Source organism: Xyrauchen texanus, chromosome 32, assembly GCF_025860055.1.
Source record: "Xyrauchen texanus isolate HMW12.3.18 chromosome 32, RBS_HiC_50CHRs, whole genome shotgun sequence".
Lineage (NCBI taxonomy): Eukaryota > Metazoa > Chordata > Actinopteri > Cypriniformes > Catostomidae > Xyrauchen > Xyrauchen texanus.
The window spans coordinates 32386755-32411414 of record NC_068307.1 but is presented as its reverse complement, the minus strand read 5'-3'; the positions used below and the strand labels follow the sequence as shown (position 1 = coordinate 32411414).

The 24660-nt window shown below is 38.4% G+C and overlaps 1 protein-coding gene across 2 annotated transcripts in view; it reads left to right on the top strand.

Moving 5' to 3' along the window:
• LOC127625737 (voltage-gated potassium channel subunit beta-2) overlaps positions 1-24660 on the top strand; it is a 177128-nt gene that overhangs the window by 15514 nt on the left and 136954 nt on the right. Inside the window, exon 1 of one of the 2 annotated variants that reach the window (XM_052101102.1) lies at positions 7305-7565. The exons of the other annotated variant lie outside the window; for it this stretch is intronic. The gene's annotated coding sequence lies outside the window, so the exon portion shown is untranslated. Of the gene's footprint in view, positions 1-7304; positions 7566-24660 lie in introns of those variants that run through there. 2 annotated transcript variants of the gene reach the window in all.

The window sequence follows — 24660 nt, the reverse complement described above, 5'->3', positions numbered from 1 at the left end:
CTCACCTAAAGGATTATTAGGAACACCATACTAATACTGTGTTTGACCCCCTTTCGCCTTCAGAACTGCCTTAATTCTACGTGGCATTGATTCAACAAGGTGCTGAAAGCATTCTTTAGAAATGTTGGCCCATATTGATAGGATAGCATCTTGCAGTTGATGGAGATTTGTGGGATGCACATCCAGGGCATGAAGCTCCCGTTCCACCACATCCCAAAGATGCTCTATTGGGTTGAGATCTGGTGACTGTGGGGGCCATTTTAGTACAGTGAACTCATTGTCATGTTCAAGAAACCAATTTGAAATGATTCGAGCTTTGTGACATGGTGCATTATCCTGCTGGAAGTAGCCATCAGAGGATGGGTACATGGTGGCCATAAAGGGATGGACATGGTCAGAAACAATGCTCAGGTAGGCCCTGGCATTTAAACAATGCCCAATTGGCACTAAGGGGCCTAAAGTGTGCCAAGAAAACATCCCCCACACATTACACCACCACCAGCAGCCTGCACAGTGGTAACAAGGCATGATGGATCCATGTTCTCATTCTGTTTATGCCAAATTCTGACTCTACCATCTGAATGTCTCAACAGAAATCGAGACTCATCAGACCAGGCAACATTTTTCCAGTCTTCAACTGTCCAATTTTGGTGAGCTCTTGCAAATTGTAGCCTCTTTTTCCTATTTGTAGTGGAGATGAGTGGTACCCGGTGGGGTCTTCTGCTGTTGTAGCCCATCCGCCTCAAGGTTGTGCATGTTGTGGCTTCACAAATGCTTTGCAGCATACCTCGGTTGTAACGAGTGGTTATTTCAGGCAAAGTTGCTCTTCTATCAGCTTGAATCAGTCGGCCCATTCTCCTCTGACCTCTAGCATCAACAAGGCATTTTCGCTCACAGGACTGCCGCATACTGGATGTTTTTCCCTTTTCACACCATTCTTTGTAAACCCTAGAAATGGTTGTGCGTGAAAATCCCAGTAACTGAGCAGATTGTGAAATACTCAGACCGGCCCGTCTGGCACCAACAACCATGCCACACTCAAAATTGCTTAAATCACCTTTCTTTCCTATTCTGACATTCAGTTTGGAGTTCAAGAGATTGTCTTGACCAGGACCACACCCCTAAATGCATTGAAGCAACTGCCATGTGATTGGTTGATTAGATAATTTCATTAATGAGAAATTGAACAGGTGTTCCTAATAATCCTTTAGGTGAGTGTATGTTGCTTCTCAAGTAAATGTATCTTAAGTATTTTTAGACAATTTTAAATGGAAAACAAGACAAAAACACTTGATAACAATTGTTTTTTTTACAGTGAATTTCTTTTACTGAATTAAATTTAATAAAGTATTTTTTCCCCCTTTAATTCTGGATTTTTCCCCTCTATTGTAAGTAAGCACGTTTAATACAACCTTTTAAGTCGGGGCACAAGCTGAATAATCGGTTAATAGCTAATGATTAATCATTGCAATTATTGCCAAATAGTCGAATAAGCGTTAGATTAATTGATTATCAAAATAATCGTTAGTTGCAGCCCTATTACACACTTCCAGATAAGTCATTGGTTATATAACCCAGTGTGATTTTTGAAGCGCAAAATGCTGCTATTTAATTCTATAAATGTATAGTCTGCAGTCGCTGCGTGCATCACAGGGAATATGTTCTACAGCTCTACAATCTACTACAGTAAGCACAGCACATTTTATTTGCTCATATAATGTTTTGAGCATATGAGCGGCTACACACATTCACTTTTCAGTGCACATTACATGCAGACTATTTAATTAAATCATATAAATTTGCAGTTTAGTTATCAGACTAGGACATATAACAATTTTAATTTAATGAATTGTCCATTTCAGTGTAAATGGAGTAACCTAGCATGCCCTGAAATAAGCATTTGTAAGCAGCCGTCTGTCTGTCAGCCAGACAGCACGCGGGTACCGAATTGAGTCAGTGATCGGTACTACAGAAACACTGGTATCGTTACATCTTTTTTATTTTAGTATCGACTTGGTACTGAAGTACCGGTACTTTTGACATAACAATGTCAGTGTTTTAGCAATACAACATGGGTATGCCGTGAGTATTTGCAGGGTCACCTTCTTTTGGCTTTTAGAATCATGTCAAGCATCTAAATTAACTTGCAATTTTACAAATGTAATCTGTTGATGAAGTTGCAGATGTAAAGTTGCTTGTGCAAAACTTAAAACCACAATGGAAACTTCTGGCCCAGTTTGGAACAAAAACTCAATTTTAAAGGGATTTATAGTGTAGGAATAATATTTATCTGCAGTATATCAATGAGTGATATTAGGAGCATGTGTGGCATGACTTATATTCTGTCTATTAAGATGATTGGATTCTACATGGACTTAATTCTAGTTATATTGTAAACAAAAGATTTACATCGATCATTTTAAAGGGTTTACATTTCTGATGTGGCTGAAGACAACCTCTTTAGCTGTTTGGTCATTATTAAAATGATTGCTATTGGATTTGTATTTAAAAGTACATTTTCATAAATTTGAAATATCATTACTTGTGCATCAAACACTTTCAAGATAGTCTAGTGCACTAAGCCCTCCATTACAGACAGCACGCCAAACCTTTTTACCATTTTGCTCATCCTTTTATACATGATATATACATGTGAACTTGTAAATGTTTAATAGACTTCTGTGATCTTAAAGAAGGCATTTATTTATAAACTATTCTGTATCCTACACAGCACTCATAGTAAATGCATTACTTAGGACTCCCTGCTGCAAGGACGTGAACAGAGAGGTGACAAGCAGAACTTCCCAGGCTTTGGATGCTGTAGTTTGGCTGGATATGAGCCAAGGATCAGGGACACAGTGGTATGCAACACTAGAGTTACTGCAGTCCCCAAGGCAAGCAAACGTTTCATACTCCGGCATGTGGTAATACAATCTGTGGAAAGTGAGATGACGATCTATAGTGCAGAGGTTGAAATAAAGGAAGGTTAGTACAAGCGTATGCAGCTTTTATTTTTGTATACATATAAATGGAGGCAAATAATGTATATAGGCCTATATTTAAATTAGTTGAAACACATAAGGGAGACTGTGGCTAGTTGTCACACTTTAAACTCTGACTTGCAATAATAAACCTACCCTGAGTCACAATTTCTTTATAGCCACATACCATAAAGTCTTGTATGTTAGTAAAATGTATGGAACATTTCCAGCGATTATTTCCCAGGAAAAAAAGATACAGTTCATTGAACACACATTGACCTTTTGTGACAACTTGCCCCTATAGTGGTTGTCACACGTTATGGAGTAATTTGTCACAATGGATCCTGCCATTAAACCAGTAGTGTAGGCTACATTTTAACATTGGGGGACACGTTCCCGCTTCACCCCACAATCACAACTAGGGAAATAAAACGGCAATCACTGAGATCAAATTTTTTCCACATTCTGATGGTTGATGTGAACATAAACTGAATCTCCTGAACCGTATCTGCATGATTTTATGAACTGCACTGCTGCCACATGTTTGGCTGATTAGATAATCACTTGGATGATTGTTGGTGCCAGGTGGGCTGGCTTGTGTATATCTGTAACTGCTGATCTCTCTGGATTTCACATAACAGCCTCTAGAATTTACTCTGGATGGTGTCAAAAACAAAAAACATCCAGTGAGCGGCAGTTCTGTGGATGAAAATGTTTTATTGATGAGAGAGGTCAACAGACAATGGCCAGACTGGTTCGAGCTGACAGTAAGGCTACAGTAACTCAGATAACCACTCTGTACAATTGTGGTGAGAAGAATGTAATCTCAGAATGCTATTCTGGGATACAGGTTGGCACTCTTTTGGTGACACGAAGGGGACCTACACAATATTAGGCAGGTGGTTTTAATGTTGTAACCGTATGTATGTGACATATTTTTGCACTATGGGAGTCCTGAAAGCAGTGTAATTGTTGATGTGGTAAATGGCCTGAGGGTAAAAGCTGTTCTTTTGTTTGGATGTCCTTGTGCTGAGTGCTCTGTAGTGCTGGCCAGAGGGCAACAGTTCAGAAAGGGAGTGGGCAGGGTGTGTGGGTTCCAGAGTGATTCCACATGCATGTTTCCTCTGGAGACGTAAAGGTCTTGGAGGGTGGGCTGGGGGGTACCAATAATCCTCTCAGCAGTCCTGACTGTCCATTGTAGTTTCCGTCTGTCTTATTTGGTGGCTGAACCAAACCAGTCAGTTATAGATGTACACTGGACAGTCTCTATGATGGCTGAGTAGAGCTGAGTAAGCAGCTCCAGTGGCAGATTGAACATTCTCAGCTAGCAAAGTTCCTGAGAGATGGTAGAGCCCAGGAACCTGAATGACTTCACTGCTGCCAAAGTGCTGTTCAGGATGGTGAGGGGGTGGGGGGATTTCTCCTGAAGTTCACGGTCATCTCAACTCTTTTGAGCATGTTCAGCTCAAGGTTGTTGTGACCGCATCAGGCAGACAGCTGTTCAACCTCCCGTCTGTATGGAGACTCGTCACTGCGCACAGTACAGTCATTCATGCACAGGGAGAAGAGAAGTGGAGAAATATGCATCCCTGAGGACAGTGCTAATAGTGAGGGTCCTGGATGAGATTCCCCCCCCCCCAGTCTCTCTAGCTGCTGCCTATCTGTCAGAAAGCTGTTGATCACAGCTGGTGGGGATGATAATTAGATATTTGTAGGTTCAAAAAGCACAGATAGTCATCACAAGAGTAATCCATTCTGTCTCAAGCAGTGACATTAATGTCTTCTAAAGCGAATCAATCACTTTGTGTGCGAAAAAGAACGATATTTAAGCACAACTATAAAAGATCACTTCCAGACAGTCATTGATGAATGGCCAAATTTACCCGAGTGTTCCCGGGATGCACATTCCTTCGACTCATTGGTTGTGTCTGTCATGCGTCAGTTCACGTGCCGTCGCACGTACGCCTGACTGGAAGTAATCTTTTCTAGTTAAAGTGCTTAAAAAACATTCTTTTTTTGCACACAAAGTAATCGATTAGCTTTAGAAGACATTAATGTCACCAGTAGAGATAGGATGCATTCATTTTATGCTGACTATCTGTGCCTTTTGGACCTACAAATATCTAATCACCATCCTCTCCCATTCTAAGGACCTGCTGAGCCTGGATCTTTTTCTACAAATCTTCTAAAGTGTTTTGCAGAAGAAAGGCATACACAGCTGGCATGAGTGTGAGTAAATTATCAGAGCATTTAAAGTTTTGGGTGGACCATCCCTTTTAAGGCATGAGTTTTTCTCATTAAAATTAAGCAAAATAAATGCTGTTGTTTAAGGGTGCTTTCACACTGGGCACGTTTGCTGCTGTCCGATTCCAAGTGTGATTTGTTCCCGGTGCCTCCCGCAGCGTTGGTCTGGTTTCACAGTCACTTGATTCTATCGAACCCCAGTCCATTTGCGTTCATCTTACGTCATCACAAACACTCGTGGTTAACACTACACGACTCATCGTACTTAAATTGTTTTTGGTGCCATTATGCACAGCAGAGTGAACGACAACTGCGTATATGTGCGCTTCATGGCGTAACTCCTCAGATGCTGCTGCTCGCAAATGCTGTTTTTGAGGAGACAGCTGATTGCAAGGAATTAATTTGCATCTTTGTTTACACTGCACGCTTACTCGCACTCGTGTCCAAGGTGAAGATATCGCCACTCATCTCCTATTATACCCTATATTTATAACCTATAATAGTATTTATAAGGTGAATAGATATAGACAGACAGTATTTATAGTGTTGATTGTACTTGTATGTCATTGTAGTGTCATTAATGTTTTGCGACTTCCAGGAATGTGTGGATCCTTGTGCGTTGTCAAAACTAAAGATGTCGTCATCAGCTAAATCGCATGCGCAGGTTACTTTACTTCCTGAATGAGTGCACAACTTAGTCCGAGTTGCTTTCACATTCATGCGAATCGCGCTACAGTTCCATAGCAACGGAACTCGGACCACCTTCTACAGGGTTCGGTACCACGGTGAGCACCCTGGTCCGAATGACAGCTTTAACATTACCAATTTTTAATGCGAACTCATGCCCGAGTATGAAACGTTTGCTTGCCTTGGGGACTGCAGCAACTCTAGTGTTGCATACCACTGTGTCCCTGATCCTTGGCTCATATCCAGCCAAGTTTCGAACTAAACTGCCAGTGTGCAAGCCCCCTAAGTTACTTACCGCTCTGCTTTTTGTTGCTAAAGCCAGACATTTATGAATCTTTGAATGAGTTTGACCGAAACGTTTGTGGGCGCTGTTTTTTATTTTCTTTTATTATTGTATTGTATCATGAGGCTTTGCATCGTATCATGACATTTGTGTATTGTTACATGCCAACTGACAACCAACATGACTTTCATGAAAAATAGCTATGTCCTAAGAACTTATTTAAATGTTTTGATGAAAATCTGCTATTAAAATTTATTTGATCCTTTCTTTAATGTGTACCAGTGTGGTTTGATTATGTTTGCTTAAATAGAATCGTAAAAATGTACTTTAGAGGGTAGAATTCACAAATATGAATCTAATTTAAGAGGGTTTTGAATTCAGTGATTGAAACCAACATTCAAAACCTTTAGAGAAAACATACATTTGTGCGGTTGGACTTTTGACTCCAAATCTTGAAAACAGATATTGTGCATTGTCTATCTACTATAATAAAATAAATAAAAAATACAAAAATGCAATTGATGGGTTGCTTGTGGGTAAAATGATGATCATCAATAATTTAAATTAACAAATATGCTAACGATCCAATATATGTAGTGAGTAAAATCAAGTTCCATTTGAGCATTGTTTCCTGCTGAATTTTCTGTTTTACAAGGAAATGCTTCAGAATTCAGAAGTTCTGCAAATTGCAAGTGTTTCAAATTGTTTTTAAACTTATCCTGTGGAGCAACAGAGATGCCCTCTAGTTCACTACACATGCGTCCTTTGACTCAGCATATGCAAAGTCCAACATGATGGTTGAGAAATGTGTTTACAGCCATTTCTAGAACCCTTTACATGTCAGAGCATCCATGACATCTCTACAGTGAGTTTCTTGGAAATGTCTTTAAAGGTGCTAGCTTAAATTTTTGTGTCTCATATCGGTGTTTTCGTATCGGTCTCTCTCTTCCATCTTTGCACCCGTCGTTCTTCCATATGGTTACTGTTGCGCTGACTGTGCAGAATGTAGTGTTAGCATGACGTAAGGGGGAGGGATCCTGTGTTTAACGCATCTACTCCGTGTTCCTCAGTCTCTATTCACTGGCGTTGTCTCAGGAGACTCGCTCGCACTTACATGCTGCTTCTGTCTCTCTCTCTTTCCCATCCGCCCCCTCTCACACACACACACTCATGCACTCAGGCATATAAGTGCACACATTGACAGGGGAGCGTGGAGGATAAACTCACTCACCATTCCAGTCTCATCTCCCCCTCCCTCTCTCTTGCTGCCGTTCCTGATGCTCGGCGGAGGCAATCTGGCTGCACCCAAACGACTCTCTTCAGCCTAGGCAAGCAGGAAACGTTGCATCAGGCTTCGGCAAAGGATAGAGGTTGGTAGTCCTGCGACATGACTAGCTCCGTCACTCCGCTTGCTTTCATGTCCATCTCATCCTGTCCCCCGCATAAGCGTGAGTCTGTGTGTATGTGTGCATGTATGTGTGAAGATCAGAAGCTGTGCAGTGAGCACTGTCTTTCTGTGTCCTCGTCTTTCCCGTCTCTAAATCTGCTAGCTGCATTGAGAGGCATCTATGGCAACCATGATGCACAGGGAGTTAATCAGCTTGGCTCTCTCCTATTGTGCTGTTAAATGCATGCTGCGTCTCCTTAGAATTTGCATATGGACCGTGGCCTTATAAGATTGGAAAAATGTCTCCTTCACATTTCAGTGCATTCTAGGGAGCAGTAAGCATTTATTGGCTGAATATGAGCATCTCACCTGCTGCAGTGCCCATCTGTTGCCCACAAATGCTGGCTTTACGCAACACAGTCCGACACTGATGGTACAAATTTTATTCTGGGTTGTATTATTTTAGGCGTTGGTTATTAATGCAAAGATTAGGCTGTGTTATGAGTGGTGTCATTGCATTATGAGTATATTCTGCCATATAGGAAGTGGCTTTTCCTGCTGAGTTGTTTGTGGATGGTGTCGCTCTGCCTATGGGCACTGGGCCAAGGCTGATCAATGGTCACAGGAATTTGGTGCAGTAAGTTTAAATGGGAGGTGATATCGCTGTATTTGTGCTTTTGTAAATAATGGCTGTTGCTTTTGGAATTATGCTTTAAAAATGTACAAAAGAGTTTGGTTCCAATTCTAAATAATTTCCATTGAAAATGGATTGATCTGTTGAACACACATTTGGCCAAAATTTAAAGCGAACCAGTTGAAATAGAAGTACAAGATAATGTTAAAAAAATAGATTAAAAAAAAAAAAACAGATCAATCATGTTGCTTGATGTGGGGGAGAAGGGTATTTTGTACTTCTAAAACACTTTTTGCACTTCTGTTTTTGCAGTTCCAAACAATAGTGTTGTCAAAAAAGCTGTAAGGTAGCATTATTTCTTCAATGTAAAACTGAGCTGTAACACCCTATAATGCTATTAAACCACTATAAAATTGACAAATGTGTCAGTTAAATATACACACAAATTTGAAAAACATTTATAACATTTGTTGAAACATTTCTACAAATATCAGGTTTAGAGTTATGATCATAAAATATATAATTGGCTATTTGAAAACTGTCCTTGCGAAACTATTAGCTCCCGAAATAATAGCACATAAAGATTATTTATGTTAATGTATTAGCTATTATGAATATTATCTTTTTAGAAGTTAGGATGTTGTTAATCGTTGTAGGAACTGAAACTCAATTCTGTGTTTTAGACTGTTGCAAAGCTGCACATATGTACGATTAATTTAAGTTGTAATATTACGTTTTAGTTGTAGATCTAGCTGATTTCTCATAGCCTATGCGAGTGAGGTATAATTAACACATTAAAACAGCTCAACACCTTAGCGAGGAAATACCCAACACTATGCAAAGATTATTTTAATGCATTCATTCTTGATTATTCTTCTTGAAAACATTGTTAGTGCACTGTTAATATCTTGCAGTAAGTTTTAATTAAAATACTTTAATTTCCAAAATGTCTTCTTTTTCTTGTCACCCTTGTTATTGTTGATTTAAATAAAAATACCCCTTAACATTTTTGTTTTGTTTGATTTAACACAATAGAACTGTTTTCAAATAGCATTAATGGCGAGATGAAATAACTTTCTCTTTATAGCAATAATAAATGTATTTTCTTAATTTCTCCAGTACCGACAGCAGAACCAGTAATGTCCGAGCTTACCAAAGCCAGTCCTTCAATAGCCTACAGTGCATTGGTATCTTTTTTTATTACTTATTTCTCTGCATTGAGTGACAACCCTCTCAAATATAAGACACACAAACAGAACAAATAAAAGTCTCAGATTCACTGTCTGTAATTGCAAAATTCTTGCTTGCTTATTGTGACATGATAGCAACCCTTCTGCTGTGATAATGCAACTTCAACTACGCTATCAATATCCAAAGTAGCCGAACATCATGTTGCCTATCGCGTTTGTCACGTTTTTTCTCTAAGTTGGCAGTAACATATCAAAAGTTTTTAATTAAATATAAAGGAGTTATACGAATTTAATCCTTACCGTTTTCTCCAAGGAACTTAGCTCCTCCCTTAGGCACTGGATGAGGTCTGCTCACTCTGCTGGAAAATGACTCTAGGGGCAGCGTGCGTCAAACACGTGTTCCACAACAACACTAGGCTGCCCACAGATGCGCCTGCCTAATAATCGGCTTGATATACTTGGATATTGGCTGATGCCGATTATGTAAAAAAAATGCAAAAAATCGGCAGATTAATCGGTCGACCTCTATATGTGTGTGTGCATTATGTCTCTGGACACCAGCAGAGTGGATTTTATAAAAAGACAACTTTCACCACTTGTTTTCCTGAATTACATGTGAAATTATAAAAATGTGATAGCATGTAGACAGTAGACTCTGTTTATATATGTGCAGGTATTTTGCTCCATGTAAGTAAAAACTGTTTTTCTTTTATTTTTTATTCATCCCATTATTTTTCGATACATTTTTTTACCCCCAAAAGAAAAGCATAGTTTGTTGAAGTTATCTTATTTTGAATCCGTTCTTGGTTACATTTGTGAATACAATTAAATAAAACTTTCACCTATGTGTCATAATTAGGTGGTTCAAGTACTCGACTACAAAATTACTCTGAAAAAGCCCATCCCTACTCTCAGCTGTGTGGGGTTGTAATACTGAAGCTGTTAGTTTAACTATTTCTCAGTAATATTTTTGTAGTAATTAGGAATGCACCAATACCAGAAATCTCAGTATCGGCTGATCCCGATCCGATACCAGTGTTTTTTTGCATAATCAGTTTATAATATATTTACATTATTGTGTGGAACTAATTGGCTGTGCTCTTTAATATCTAAAGAAATACAAAACTCTAATTACACATTATTTCAATATAAATGTATAGCTCATTAAGAAACACTTTATTATTAACTAGTATACTGGATAATGTAGCAGCAAAATTAACAGTAATTCCAGTCTTCAAGCCTTCAGTAGAAAAGAAACAAGTGTTTTATTTTTGCCTTTTTTCTTTTCCAAAAAATGCTTTAACTTGTTCCTGGACTTCAAAGGATTCAGATCTCTTTTTTTGTTCAATTGTAAGACATCGGTTCACTTTTCATTCACACAGTTATTTTTTGGAACCCTTTCAATTTAAATATTGTTATAAATTGTAAACAAATACTAATGATGATAATACTACTAATAATAAATAGTTATTAATATTATTATTATTGACTTTTTAATTTTAAATACAACAGTAATATATTTAAATCGTGCACTTTTTTTAACCCTCACGCTACCATTTTGACATTCTGAACTCTCCAGGAAGTCCTGTAAGTGTGTCTGTTTGTAGGGAAGTTCACCGTAATTTAATTCACTTCTTATTCAAATTCTGGTAAAAATGCACCTCCGGTGCCGTTCTAAATGCATAGTATAAGTGAACCGAACTATTGTGCATCTAAATTTGAGATGTTGTTCTTGAGTAGCGCTCAAATATTGCGCACCGCATGAAGGATAAAAATAGCCGTGTGCACGTGCATGTGTAAACAGAGCAGCGCCTCTTTGGAGCTGTGCATACAATATATTTACTTATTAAACACAGCCTTTTGTGATTCACAGAGCTATCACACATCTTCAAGTGGCTTTGAATAAAATGCAAATGAGTCATATGATCTGCTTTAATGGTGTTTTAATTACATTTTTATGTCATTTTTGGAGCTTGACAGTAACAAACATGACTAACACAGTATCGTATTTGGATTGGGCTCGTCGGAGCGATACCCGATCCGTCTAAATACATCAGTATCTGAGCTGATACCGATCCAGGTATCGGATCGGTGCATCCCTAGTAGTAATCCTTGATCATGGAGTGAGATGACTTCAAAGAAATTCGTACACTGACTAAAAGTTTGTCAACGTCAGCTCAACTTGCTTATAGCACACTCAACAAGATTGCCTTTTATCACCACCTGCAGGCCCAAATCTTTAATGTCACAGGGAAGAATGGAAAATTCATACATCTAGTTGCTCTTACATGTTTGGAATGCCACAAACACAAGCAGAGTGACTGTAAGAGTAGCTGTCGGATGGTGTGAGCAATCAGCACTCTTGGATCGTTTCTCATCTAATTCTGAATGTGATAAATGACAAATAATGCCTGGAATTTGTCATACAAGCATGGAATCTGGATCAGTATAATGCAGTTCAGAAGTGAAAACAATGCTATTCTTACATTTACATTTATGCATTTGGCAGATGCTTTTATCCAAAGCGACTTACAGTGCACTTATTACAGGGACAATACCCCCGGAGCAACCTGGAGTTAAGTGCCTTACTCAAGGGCCCAACAGTGGCATCTTGGTGGTGCTGGGGCTTGAACCCCCAACCTTCTGGTCAGTAACCCTGAGCCTCAACCACTGAGCCAATGACACCATATTATGCTTTTAAAATGGATTAAAATATCTATTGTTTTCAGTGTCTTTTATTGTTTCAGTGTCTTTCTCTCTGCTTTTTAATGTGAGCTGCAGCTTATCGAGTATTTGATTAAAAAGACTGGATGGAGATAGTTGGGGCCTTTTTCTAGATCCCATGAACACTGTCCAAAGATGGAAATGGGTTTAAATGCTAGAGAATGAAAAACTGAAGTGTATTACCTAGCCAGATATTATTGGATTGTATGCACTATTCATGCTCTTGTTATTCAGCAGATATTCAGAGTCATGCAGTAATAGTTGTAGGACAGTTTTCTTGCAAACAAGAATGAACCTTTGCATTTAGGTTCTCCTCAAAGAGGGCTTCTTAACAGTTCTTTTTAATCATCCTGTGGTGCAGACGCAGAGCTGCTGTCTTGGCGCATTAGTCATGTTTGGGATTCCTACCAGGGAGAAGGTGTGCTCTTGCAGATTTGTGTAACCTGCGGCATTTATCACACCTGTCTGTATTACAGGTGTGTGTGTTTATTTGTGTGCGTTTTGTTATCTAGACCACCCAGTCATGTTACCAAAGCATTTGTAAGTATGGACTATGCAGGGTTGGAAATTCACATTCACAATTCACAAAGTGCCAAATGGGAGTAAAACTCTTCCAGTTGGCAGTAAAAAGTATTTATTTGATTAATTTTCATGTTCATCTCTTCATACATTAAATATGCTTCTCATCTGAAATTTGCAGTCACTCGTCGACTAAAGCTTGGTTTTTGTGCGAGTGTGGCATGAGTCATCACAGAACTACTTGCGCGTGTGATCCACTCTGCACTTTCCTCTCTGAAACGCATGTGCGTCAAACGGGCTTCCCTCGGTATTGCGGCACAGACAACAACAATAATGGGACCCATTGGAATTTTATTGATAATTTTTTTTTTTTGGTTTAAACCACATGCAGGACATTTAAACCTCTCAAAACGTAGACGCAGCCCCAAAATGCTAAATTACACTGAGAAGTAAAGAGACAACCCTGTGTAATGCACCAAAATAAAGGTTTTTCAAATTGCACATTACCTTTACTAAAATGTATCACTATTTTACAATAGTAACCGTAACCCTTATGTTTTGACAAACATTTTATATTTTTTTTATTAAATAATCTATTATGCAGAATCTAATGGTCTTCATTTTTATTCAACTGTGGCAATTGTAGTTAAAGTTTCTAAATGTTAACTATTTTTCATTACAAATACTCTAATTTAGGGATGTCCCGATCAGCTTTTTTTGATCCCCGATCCCAATCTGATATTCAAATATGTAATATCTGCCGATACCTAGTCCTGATCCGATACTTGTATTTGCCTAGATAATAGAGCTAGATAATAGTTTGTTTACGAAATAACTAGGTAAACAAAGTTACTAAAAGATGTCTTAAGCTTAATGCATTTAACTTAGTGTAGCTAGCATTTTTATAAAGCTAACATTTAAAATCAACTTCTACTTAGAATGATGTAATAGCTTATTTTAACTTTAATATTCAGGTACAAAAATAAATCACAAATCCACTGAGTTCTGTATGGATGAATAATAATCTTGGACCTAACCACAGTAATTAGGTGAGGAGCCATCCATGGTCTTACCTACCTTGCACTGTTAAATTTAAGGGCAAGTACATAGAGCGCGTTAAAGGAATATCAGGTTCAATACAAGTTAAGCTCAATTGACAGTATTTGTGGCATAATGTTGATTACCACAAAAAATGATTTCAACTCGTCCATCTTTCTCTAAGATTGAGGTTACAGTGAGGCACTTACAATGGAAATTAATTGGGCAAATATTTGGAGGGTTTAAAGACAGTTCTATAAAAACACTTTCTTTGATTCTTCTGTTAAAACTCATGTATTGTTCAAAGTTTAAAACTTGTTTTGAACCTGGAATATTCCTTTTAAAGTTTGGACCTTTTTGCAGGTTTTGTGTGCTGTACTTGCACTCTCTACACATTCTTCACTATTTTCCTGTGTGTTTTCTATTCAATCGCCATTATATAAATTATTTCTTTCCTCATGTCTGCCTTTTTATTATTGTATGATATATCTTGGATAACCCCACCACTAAACGACATGTAATGATAAAACCACTTTACATGTCAGTTAGAGGGCAGACTAACTGGGCAGTCCTTGGCCAATGTAAGCTGCTGTAGATCCCAGACCTTTGCCGTTTTATTCAAAGGTCTGGCTACACAAGACTACACTGCAGGCAACCGTGCATCCAGGTTCTATTGAGCAGAAGATTTCAATGATGGATATGGGAAGAACTGCCATTTTAATAATCTTTAAAGCATTAAATAATGTAATAATATTTGTTGATGTGAATTTAAGTTATTATAAATGTGTATATATATATTTGGTTTACAGTGATGAAATTATGTAGGTTCCTTCTGAATTATCAGATAACCAGTATGCTTGTACTGTAGGATCATGTTGGAGATGTAACTGGTTGATGAATACACATCGACACATGTTTACACACTTTTAAAGCCTGAGGAATATGACATATGAAAATTAAAAATACCACTAGACATACAATATGTGTCTTTACCATTGCCATGAAGGGGTGTACCTGGTCTGCAACGATGCTTAGGTAGGTGGCACGTGTCAAATTGACATCCACGTGAATAGATAAACTTGATTTTGAGACTGGATCTGTTCCTCCTGTTATATCGAATATGGTGATCTTGATCATATGATCATTAGATCATTTTTGACCTCCTATCAGTCACAGCGACAGCACTTTGGAAATTAAAAAAATCTGATTTTGCGTGATTGATTTGTAAAAAAAATGATATACACAAACCGCTGCAGCGGGTCAATTGGGTCTAATAGAGTAGACATGATAACAATGACGGTAACCTGTGAATTATCCTAATTTATGAAAAATCCTGTGTTTTTCCTGATGCAATGATCTGGTGAAAATTTAAATGGAAATAGTCTGTGGAAAATGGGGTGTTCCAACCCCAAAAACAGCACTTTCTGGGCAGTTTCAGACAGCAGTTATTTTCTGGGCACCAAAGAACCCGGAAGGGGCGGAGCAGAGTGTTCGTTTGTAAACCGTAACTTCATCTATAGGAAGGAGGTTTTCTGAAATCGCGCCTTTTTATGTAAATTTGGATAGTGCCTCAAAGTTTAAAGAGCTTATATCAGTGATGCACAGACATTTTTCCCAGAACGTTCTCATGACCCGGTAGCAACTCTTCGACGGCCCGGTACTGGGGGTTGGGGACCTGTGCACTAGAGCATCGATGAGCCAACACCCAGTTGCCGGTTTGTGGTTTGTCCCTCAGTGATGCTCTAACCCAGTTGTCTGGCAATAACAATTTGGCCCTTGTCAAAGTCTCTCAGGTCTTTACACCTTCCCATTCATCCTGCATTCAACATGTTGACGACGAGAACTGATTGTTCACTTGCCAAATAATCTACCCAGACCTTGACATAAAGCCTTGTTAGGAGATTATCAACGTTATTCGCTTCATCTTTGAGTGTCATAATGTTTGACTTCAATATCATCATATTCCGTGTTCATACAACTTTATATCAACCGTTAACAATTTAACAATTGTTACTTACTTCATTCAAAATAAATGCAAAGATATAATATTAGCAGCATGACATTATTTTTATAATATAAATATTCTTTCACAAACAGTAGCCCTATGTGCTGTGGTGCGGAGAGGGGGTCCTGCGTGTTTTTTTTTGGTTTTTGTAAACGTAACTTCATCTTTGGAGTAGTAAAGAAAGATTTTCACTAGCACAGTCCCAACTCAGTAAAGTGCTATACTCATGGGTGCAGTCAGGATATTATAGCTAGTCTTATAGAAATAAGGTGTTAATTAAATTGGGTTTAGGGTTTAGTTTTTCTATATGCAAGGGAAGCACAGCAAAATTTTTATTTTGTCATAGGGCCAAGGAAATAATGCTAAATAGAGATTCATGGGTAATAATACAATCTATACAGCCTTTACATTTTCTCAATTTACCTATCATTGGCAGGTGTGGCAAAAAGCTTATCTGGGACTATATCAGTGCAGAACTTTCCCAGTGACGGGCCTTCATGGAAAATGAGTGTATAACAGACCTTCCACTCCAGGGGTTCAGGATACTGACCATCCCTCCACCTGTTCCCTGGCTACATGAAAAACAACACTGCTATGGCATAGGCTGATAAACAAGGTTGATCTGCCTTAATGAATAACAAATACTGTAGTTCAGTTGCTTTACAGTTTGGGGTCTTGTAAATTTTTCACTGACCTACATTTGGATGTTTATTTCTGTCCCAACTAGCATGTTAATTATGTCGAGCCTCATTTGCCCAGAGCCACATTTTAGCCCAAATCACAGTAGAGTTGATATCCAATTAAAAAAAGGAAACAATAACTTGTCTTAATACAATCAAAGCTTGCTACTGACTAAACTTGTATAACAACCAATTGTCAAAGAAATAATGCAAAAGAGCTGAATGTAATAATTAGGCATGACTCATTTCTTGCTTTACTAATGCTTATATTGAGAACACCAGTTTGCCCTTTCTGCAGAGACAAACATCTTGACCATCTAGATTGCATTGCTATTTTTTTTTTTTCGCTAATCACCTCATCATATATATTGCGAGTCACTAAGCGTGACCTTTCAATAATTGAAGCTCAGGTTCTGATTAAACAGTATAATGGTTCTATTTCATGAACAGATTTTTGTTGGATGGCTGAGCTGTCCTCTGGGCTCTCTGTTCGGAGTCAAGAATTTTGTGCAATGGCAATGAAGGTCATTTAAATGAAGTGTTTCTCTCAAACTCATTAGCATTTTTCATGCATTATGTAAACATAAAAATGGATTCTGTAGATATCTTGCATGTACTAATGGCACTGATAGAGTATTAACTCTATTACTGAACTTTTATTGTAAAATATTATGCAAGTAAGGTCATTGGTGAGGTAGGAGATCAATCGTGGGTCAGTTGAGCTAAACTTGCACAGCTACTTTATTTAATGACCAGTCCACAGTGCAAAATTATATTTGAGACCATGCTGAAGTTACACTTGTTGATGTCCATGGTTATCAGACTTCAGACAGTTCACTAAAAAGGATTTACAACAAATTATTAAGAATGATAATTTTATTTATGATTATGTTAGTTTGTCCAGTATACGTCACAGTAGAACCATCTTTGACGTGAATGAAAACTAGGCTTTGAGGGATAGACTTTACCGCCTCTGGATATGCACTTTATTAAGCTATCAAAAAGCTCCTAGATCAACATCTAATTTTCCACAACTCATGTTGTCTGGCGTTTTTGTTTACCAAAATGTCTTGGAAATATGTGTTTTTCCATTTTTCTTTTTTGTCAGTGGAATGATCCAAAAACATTTTAAACAACTGTACAACACCGTAAAGAGACTAATTCTATCCCTCACATCCTCATTGTCATTCACGTCAAAAATGAAAGATGGCACAGCTGTGAATAAGCCCCTGAAAATTGGGATCTGTGTATAAAACGACCTATAAGTCCAAAACCTCTCAACTTGGACTTAAATACCTTCAAATAAAAGCAGACAGTGTGTACTTAAATCACATATTGATTGCTTCTTTTCAAATCCATTGTGGTGGTGTACAGAGGCATAATTATGAAAATGTGTCACATGGCATTCGCAGTTTAAATCACACCAAAACAATCGGTCCGAGACCACGTGGATGAGGTAGTCATTGTCCGATTGGTGACAAACTCTTAAATGGTTCACTTGTGGCGAGAATGCAATCTGACTAAATGGACCAACGGACCAAACACTCTCCCCATTAGGGCTGGATATCGTTCAAAAAATGTCGATACGGGTTCCTAAATGATACATTTTCGATACCCATTTTATGAAATCCATTTGAACAAGATTACAAACATTACCTCAAAAAAACATTGGTTTTATTTTGAGTCATATCCTGAGCCTTCTGGTCTCCTCATGCCAGGGTCGGAAGGGGTATAGAATATAACATTAATGTGAAAAGGGAAAAAACAAACAAGAAAGCTAACCTGTTAATTAGGCCAACTCTAAGGATAAGTACAGTTTAACAAGATAACTAGTTTAATGTGTGTTAAACTTGATCAGTTACTGTCAACATTAAAGCAGTTTTAGCATCGATTTAGCTAGCTATCTATAGCCATACATCCAAACAATATCTAATGTTAGGTAGGTCCCTGTTTATAGGACTATGTCACTGCACACAGAAATGTTAATTTAACAAGTACACAAGCATGTACCAATACAAGTTAGCCGACTTTGTTGGTTTGTTTGCTAAACATTAACCTACCTATCGGGAGTCCCAGTCATTGCGCCGCTGCATTCATCAGTAGTTTTGGAGGAGGACTCGTGTGGTGGGCATGTTGAACGAAGCTCTGTGGCAGGAGGACGCTGAGAGGATGACTGCACCGGCTCGGTGGTCTTGCAGTCGAAGACGGAGCAACTTTCTGCTCTTAAGTTTATTCCTTGCACTGTCAAGTGCTTCATCAGATTTGTTGTGTTGCCGGTCTTTGCAGCAATTATCTTGTCGCAAATATTGCATTGTGCGCTGTTGGCATAGAGCCTGGTGAAATGTAGCCACACTTTTGATCTTTTCCACATCTTTTACATTTAGTGGTGTTGACGCATACACACTACAGCCTCACGTGTGAGCCGCATCTCTGGGCATATCCGGCGTAAACTAGTGTTATTCCTTGATGCCTAAACTCAGCCAATCACTGGCACCAGATTTGGGCACATCTAGCATGCTACGTGCTTATCACTGACTTTGACGAGATTAACTCCTTAGGTATTGAAATTTGGTACCGAACAACAAGAAATTTTTTGATATTCGATTGTTTAGAGGCAATTCGTCCTAAAATCTAACTCGATACCCAGCCCTAATCCCCATAAAAACTATAAACATACCGGATTAGGGTCTCGATACGGATAGAGCGCTCTTTGTAGCAGATGGCAGTGAACAGAGTACAAATTCACTTTGTAGTGCAAGGCACATACAGAGTACATATTTATTTAAGTAGCAGCCCTTTGTGTTTTAATGATCATCTTGAGTTACGTTGTGACTGGCTTTTCCGGAGTGGGAAGCTACTGTCTTATGTGAGAGCGCCTTTATCATTACACAGAAACACTTCAAAATAAAAGCTCCTCTAAAATAAAAGCTACATTTAATTAAAAAATGTATGACAAATGTAATGTTAACTGTTATACTACTACTTGTATTACTTATAATCGTAATAATAAATCAAAAGTAATTGTATTATATTTAAGCAATATCTTACATCTGTGATGCTCTTTTATGCAGCACTTTATTTGGAAAAATATCTCCAATTTATATTAGTGCTGTGCTAGTGTCATGTTCACTGTTGTCTTTTGTTTTTGTACTGTTATTTTGACAGTACAAAAGAGAATATGAAGAGAATATGACAGAGAATATGAAGAGCATGCAACGAAACGTCAACATTCAACAACGATCGACAAAGACTGAACAAAGAACCAGGTTTAAATACAGGAGGGAACAAACAAGGGAATGAGGGACACCTGGAGGAAACAATCAGGGAATGACCAATGATACAAAGAAACTACAGAGGACTACAAAAACCAAACAGGAACTAAACTAAACTTCAAAATAACAGTACAAAAACAAAAGACAACAGTGAACATGACAGAATAAAATAAACTACAGAGGACTACAAAAACCAAAACAGGAACTAAACTAAACTTCAAAATAACTGTACAAAAACAGTGAACATGACAGCTAGTTAGATTTTACTGTGAGGTCCTGAATAAAATAAATGATTCAATAAAAATAATGCAATATCATGTTGAAAATGATTTGTTATATTTAAAGTTTTAATTTAAACACTATTTTGATGATAAAACTGAAATAAACTTTTTATATGCAGTTCAGAGAAACAAGAAAAAGAAAAAAATTACCCAAAAAATAAAAGGATCGGTACTCGTACTCTGTCTCAAAAAATAAAAATAAATATATATATATATATTAGTATCGGGACATCCCTATAACTGCTGGATGTGCGGAGAAGAAATCTGTTGGTCTGTACATGTATGACCGCGTTAGAAAGTTTTTGACCATTAAAAACCATCTTTGATGCTTCACTCTTTTTGCTATTTGTGTGCATATGTGAGGGTCAAAGAGCGAGCTCTGTGACCAAGAGAACAGGCACTTTTCAATCAAGAAATAATGCAAAAGCAACTAAATATGGATAAAAATAACCATGATGTAAATTTTACAACTCTTCTGCATCCTAGTGATGAATAATGTTTATTTGCAGGATACCTCTGACTGGCATTCTAACGTGTATTCTGTACCATGTGTCAATGTTTTGCATAAAAGTGACAAAATTATGTAAAACCTGCTGGATGTAGAAAATAATGTAGAACCTTTAAAACCTGCCAAACTGTAAAATTTTTCCCAGTATTAACTGGTAAAATCTAAATTCTAGAACCGCACACAAGCATTCTGACCAGTGAGGAGACAGTTTGCTCACATTTGATTTTGATTTTATTAACACAGTTTTGGTCCGTTTTGAAATGTTTTCTTGTGAAAGCGAACCAAATCAAGAAGAAAATGCAACATTGTAACCATTTCCCTTCTGATCTGGTGTGTTGAGTGGCTGCCGTGCCTTGAAAAAACTTTGTTTACTGATACTATATGGTTATGAATATTGTCTATGATGTTTACATAAAAATACAGCCTATTGCAAAAATAATAAAAGTGAGCTATTTTTCTGTCTAAAAATCTGACGTTACAGGTCTGGTTTGGGATTAAAATCTGATGGTACCAGTCAGGTCACAAGGTCTCTGGTATGGGTTTAATTTTAAAGGAATAGTTCACCCAAAAATTTTAATTCTCCAAAATGTTCTCCATTCTTTCATCACACGAGAATTTGGAATCGGCACTTATTTACAATTATTTAGGTGGTACGTGTCAAAATAACATCCACATGAATGCCAGTACCAATGGTTTCCCAGCAGAACATGGCCCAGAGCATCACACTGCCTCCGCCGGCCTGCATTCTTCCCATAGTGCATCCTGCTGCCATCAGTTTCCCAGGTAAACGACGCACCCGGCCGTCCACATGATCTAAAAGGAAACATGATTCTTCAGACCAGGCTGGTCCAGTTCTGATGATCACGTGCCCATTGTAGGCACTTTTAGGGTGGACAGGGGTCAGCATGGTCACACTCACTGGTCTGCGGCTATGCAGCCCCATACGCAGCAAGCTGCGATGCACTGTTTTCTGACACCTTTCTCTCATGGCCTGCATTACGTTTTTCAGCAATTTGTGCTACATTAGCTCTTCTGTAGGATCGGACCAGACGAGCTAGCCTTTGCTCCCCACATGCATCAGTGAGCCTTGTGCGCACGTGACCCTGTCACTGGTTCACCGGTTGTCCTTCCTTGGACCATTTTTGGTAGGTACTAACCACTTTAGAAGACCTGCCGTTTTGGAGATGCTCTGACAAGTCCTCTAGCCATCGCAATTTGGCCCTTGTCAAAGTCAATCCTTACGCTTGCCCATTTGTCCTTCTTCCAACACATGAAATTCAAGAACTGACTGTTCACTTGGTGCCTAATATATCCCACCCCTTGGCAGGTGCATTGTAATTATATAATCAATGTTATTGACGTCACATATCTGTGGTTTTAATTTTGTGGCTGATCAGTGTGTGTGTGTGTGTGTGTGTGTGTGTGTGTGAGCGTGTATTTATCACTTTGTGGGGACCAAATGTCCCCATAAGGATAGTAAAACCCGAAATGTTTGACCTTGTGGGGACATTTTGTCGGTCCCCATGAGGAAAACAGCTTATAAATCACACTAAATTATGTTTTTTGAAAATGTAAAAATGCAGAAAGTTTTCTGTGAGGGTTAGGTTTAGGGGTAGGGTTAGGTTTAGGGGATAGAATATAAAGTTTGTACAGTATAAAAACCATTATGTCTATGGAAAGTCCCCATAAAACATGGAAACACAACATGTGTGTGTGTGTGTGTGTGTGTGTGTGTGTATATATATATATATATATATATATATATATATATATATATATATATATATATATATATATCATACGGCTATCCAGTAGGCCTGTGTTGCTGACAAAATGTTGTCCTGTATTAGTATCGGTCAAAAAAAGAAAGCAGGCACCTTCCATTAGTCAGAACTCTAATCTGACAATCACACGTGTATGTGCTGCAGGGTGAGCCTGAGGCAGGAGGAAGAGAGAGTGAGAAACCTAAAGCAAAATATGAGGAGAAAAACACACAAAAGGACTGAGGAAAAAACAGTATTCAGAGGGGAGAAGTAAAGAGACCAGTGATTCTTGCACCACTGTTTCGCAGTGGCTTTACGCTACTGCTGAATCTACAGCAGCACTACACAAAAAAAATTAAAAATAAAATGTGTACATGCCATCCGAATTGAGAAAAGACTGGGCACTGCGAAATAATGAATAAAGCACACAAATTTCACTTATGTTGTCCTGTATGTGTTGGACTATAACAACAATCAAACTTTCGTCTTACAAGCACCTTCTCCAATCGTTTAAAATAAGATAATTAACTATTAAATAATGACACAGAAAGCTGTACTTAGCTGCATCCATCCATTCACCCATCCATCCATATGACCTTATTTAGATTTGCAGGGTGAACTCGGCCGCATAAACTTTCTTAATTTCAATGTGTGCTGTGTTTTCCTTCAGTCTCTGTCTGCTCCGTGTCTGTTGCAAGATGGCTTGTTTATTATGAGATGGTCACATTGGGTATAAATATTGTAATGATAATCGATTCTTAATTTCTGTAATCGATGCATCGAAATTTCTTTGCGATTGTATTGATGCATTTTCACACCCCTAATAGTTTTGTATATATTATGTCGGCTGAGGACCCACCCCCACATAATCCTGCATGAAACACTGACAGTGACACAATGCTGGATGACTATTGCTGAGTAAAGCTGCTTCTCTGCTATGCAGTCTATCTCTAACCAATCGTAGCATTGCTGCGTGACTGAACTCACCAATTGGATGTGTGTGTGTGCGTGTGTGGCTGTGTAAGCATGTGCATGAGGTGTACAGGCACATTTTCCATGTAAGAGGTGAGATTTCTGGAGTCAGTGATGTTGATGGTTTTGTTGTGCAAAAGTGCATCATAATTATATGCTGCTCTTTTGCACATTCACTTTGGATGGATTGTTTTTGTGAATTACAGCAACTTAAACACAAAGGAAGTTGGCATGTGGTTTCCGAGAGTTCCACTACCCTAGGATCGGTCACATTATGCTGATTCACTGACAAGCACCATCTCCCATAACTTTTTTTTCCCACTGGCTCAAGCATTTACTTGCACTTGTGGCTCCACCAGAAGTACGTTGCATCAGCAGCTTGGGAGAACCGGGTTTGCATGCTGTGTTTGAAACCAGGAAGTAATCAGGTGTTGCATTTGCCCCCTAACATTACATTTTTACTCCACTGATGGTTAAGTTTAGGTTTAGGATTAGGGTTGGGAGGTACAGTTTATAAAATATGCATTCCTTCTCACTGTATTACAGCCTGCACAGCTGAAAACTCTTTTGGCACCCCTCCCTTTACACATTACACCTGAAAAATGGAGCTCACACGTGCTCATACACCCAACAGCACTTACCTCTTTGACCACTGGGGCAGTGTTTTGAATTTCAGTAAGCACAGACCGATTAAGTCAAACAAAAGTTAACCTGTTTCCTATTTCACTGTGAGATCAGTCTGATCACAGAGTTATCGTATTGGAATCAGTTCAACAGAACGTTGATTCACACTGCAGTCTACCTGGCATTGCCCTGTGAGCAAAATATGTCAACTCTTTCTGATAGTTTAAGTGGGCACGCAAATTTTTTGGAAATCACTGAAAACATTTCAGCATAGTATGTTGTTTAGGATATGCGCACACATACCATGCAGAGCTTTAAATGAGATTACCTCAGTCTAGATCGTGTACAACTGCAACTGACACTTGGTCAAAAGCACTATTCGGACAGGGTCTTCTAAGCAATGTCGTCTGTCTTTCATGTACTGATATGGATATGATTGGGATCTCTGTAGTTATTACTATGGTGGGAGTGTCTGTTGTGTGGATGTGGCCAGAATTAATTGACCTTTGCTGGTGTAGAAACAGTGGACCATTTAATTGGGATTCTTGTGTTTTATAATTGTATACTGGCTGTTTTTTCCTAGGGATGCACCTGCATCGGTATCGGCTCCGATACTGAAGCTTTAAGATGGATCTGGTATCGGTCCAACGAGCCCGAGCCAAATCCGATACTGTGTGTTAGTCATGATCATTGCTCTCAAGCTCAAAATGACAAAAGAACCATAAAAACACCATTAAAGCAGTTCATATGACCACTTAAAGATGTGCGATACAGTCACAAAAGGCTGTATTTAGAAAAGTAAATATAGAAAAATGCAAGCACAGCTCCAGCTCAGTGAATGGCGCAGCTCTATTTACACACAAACACA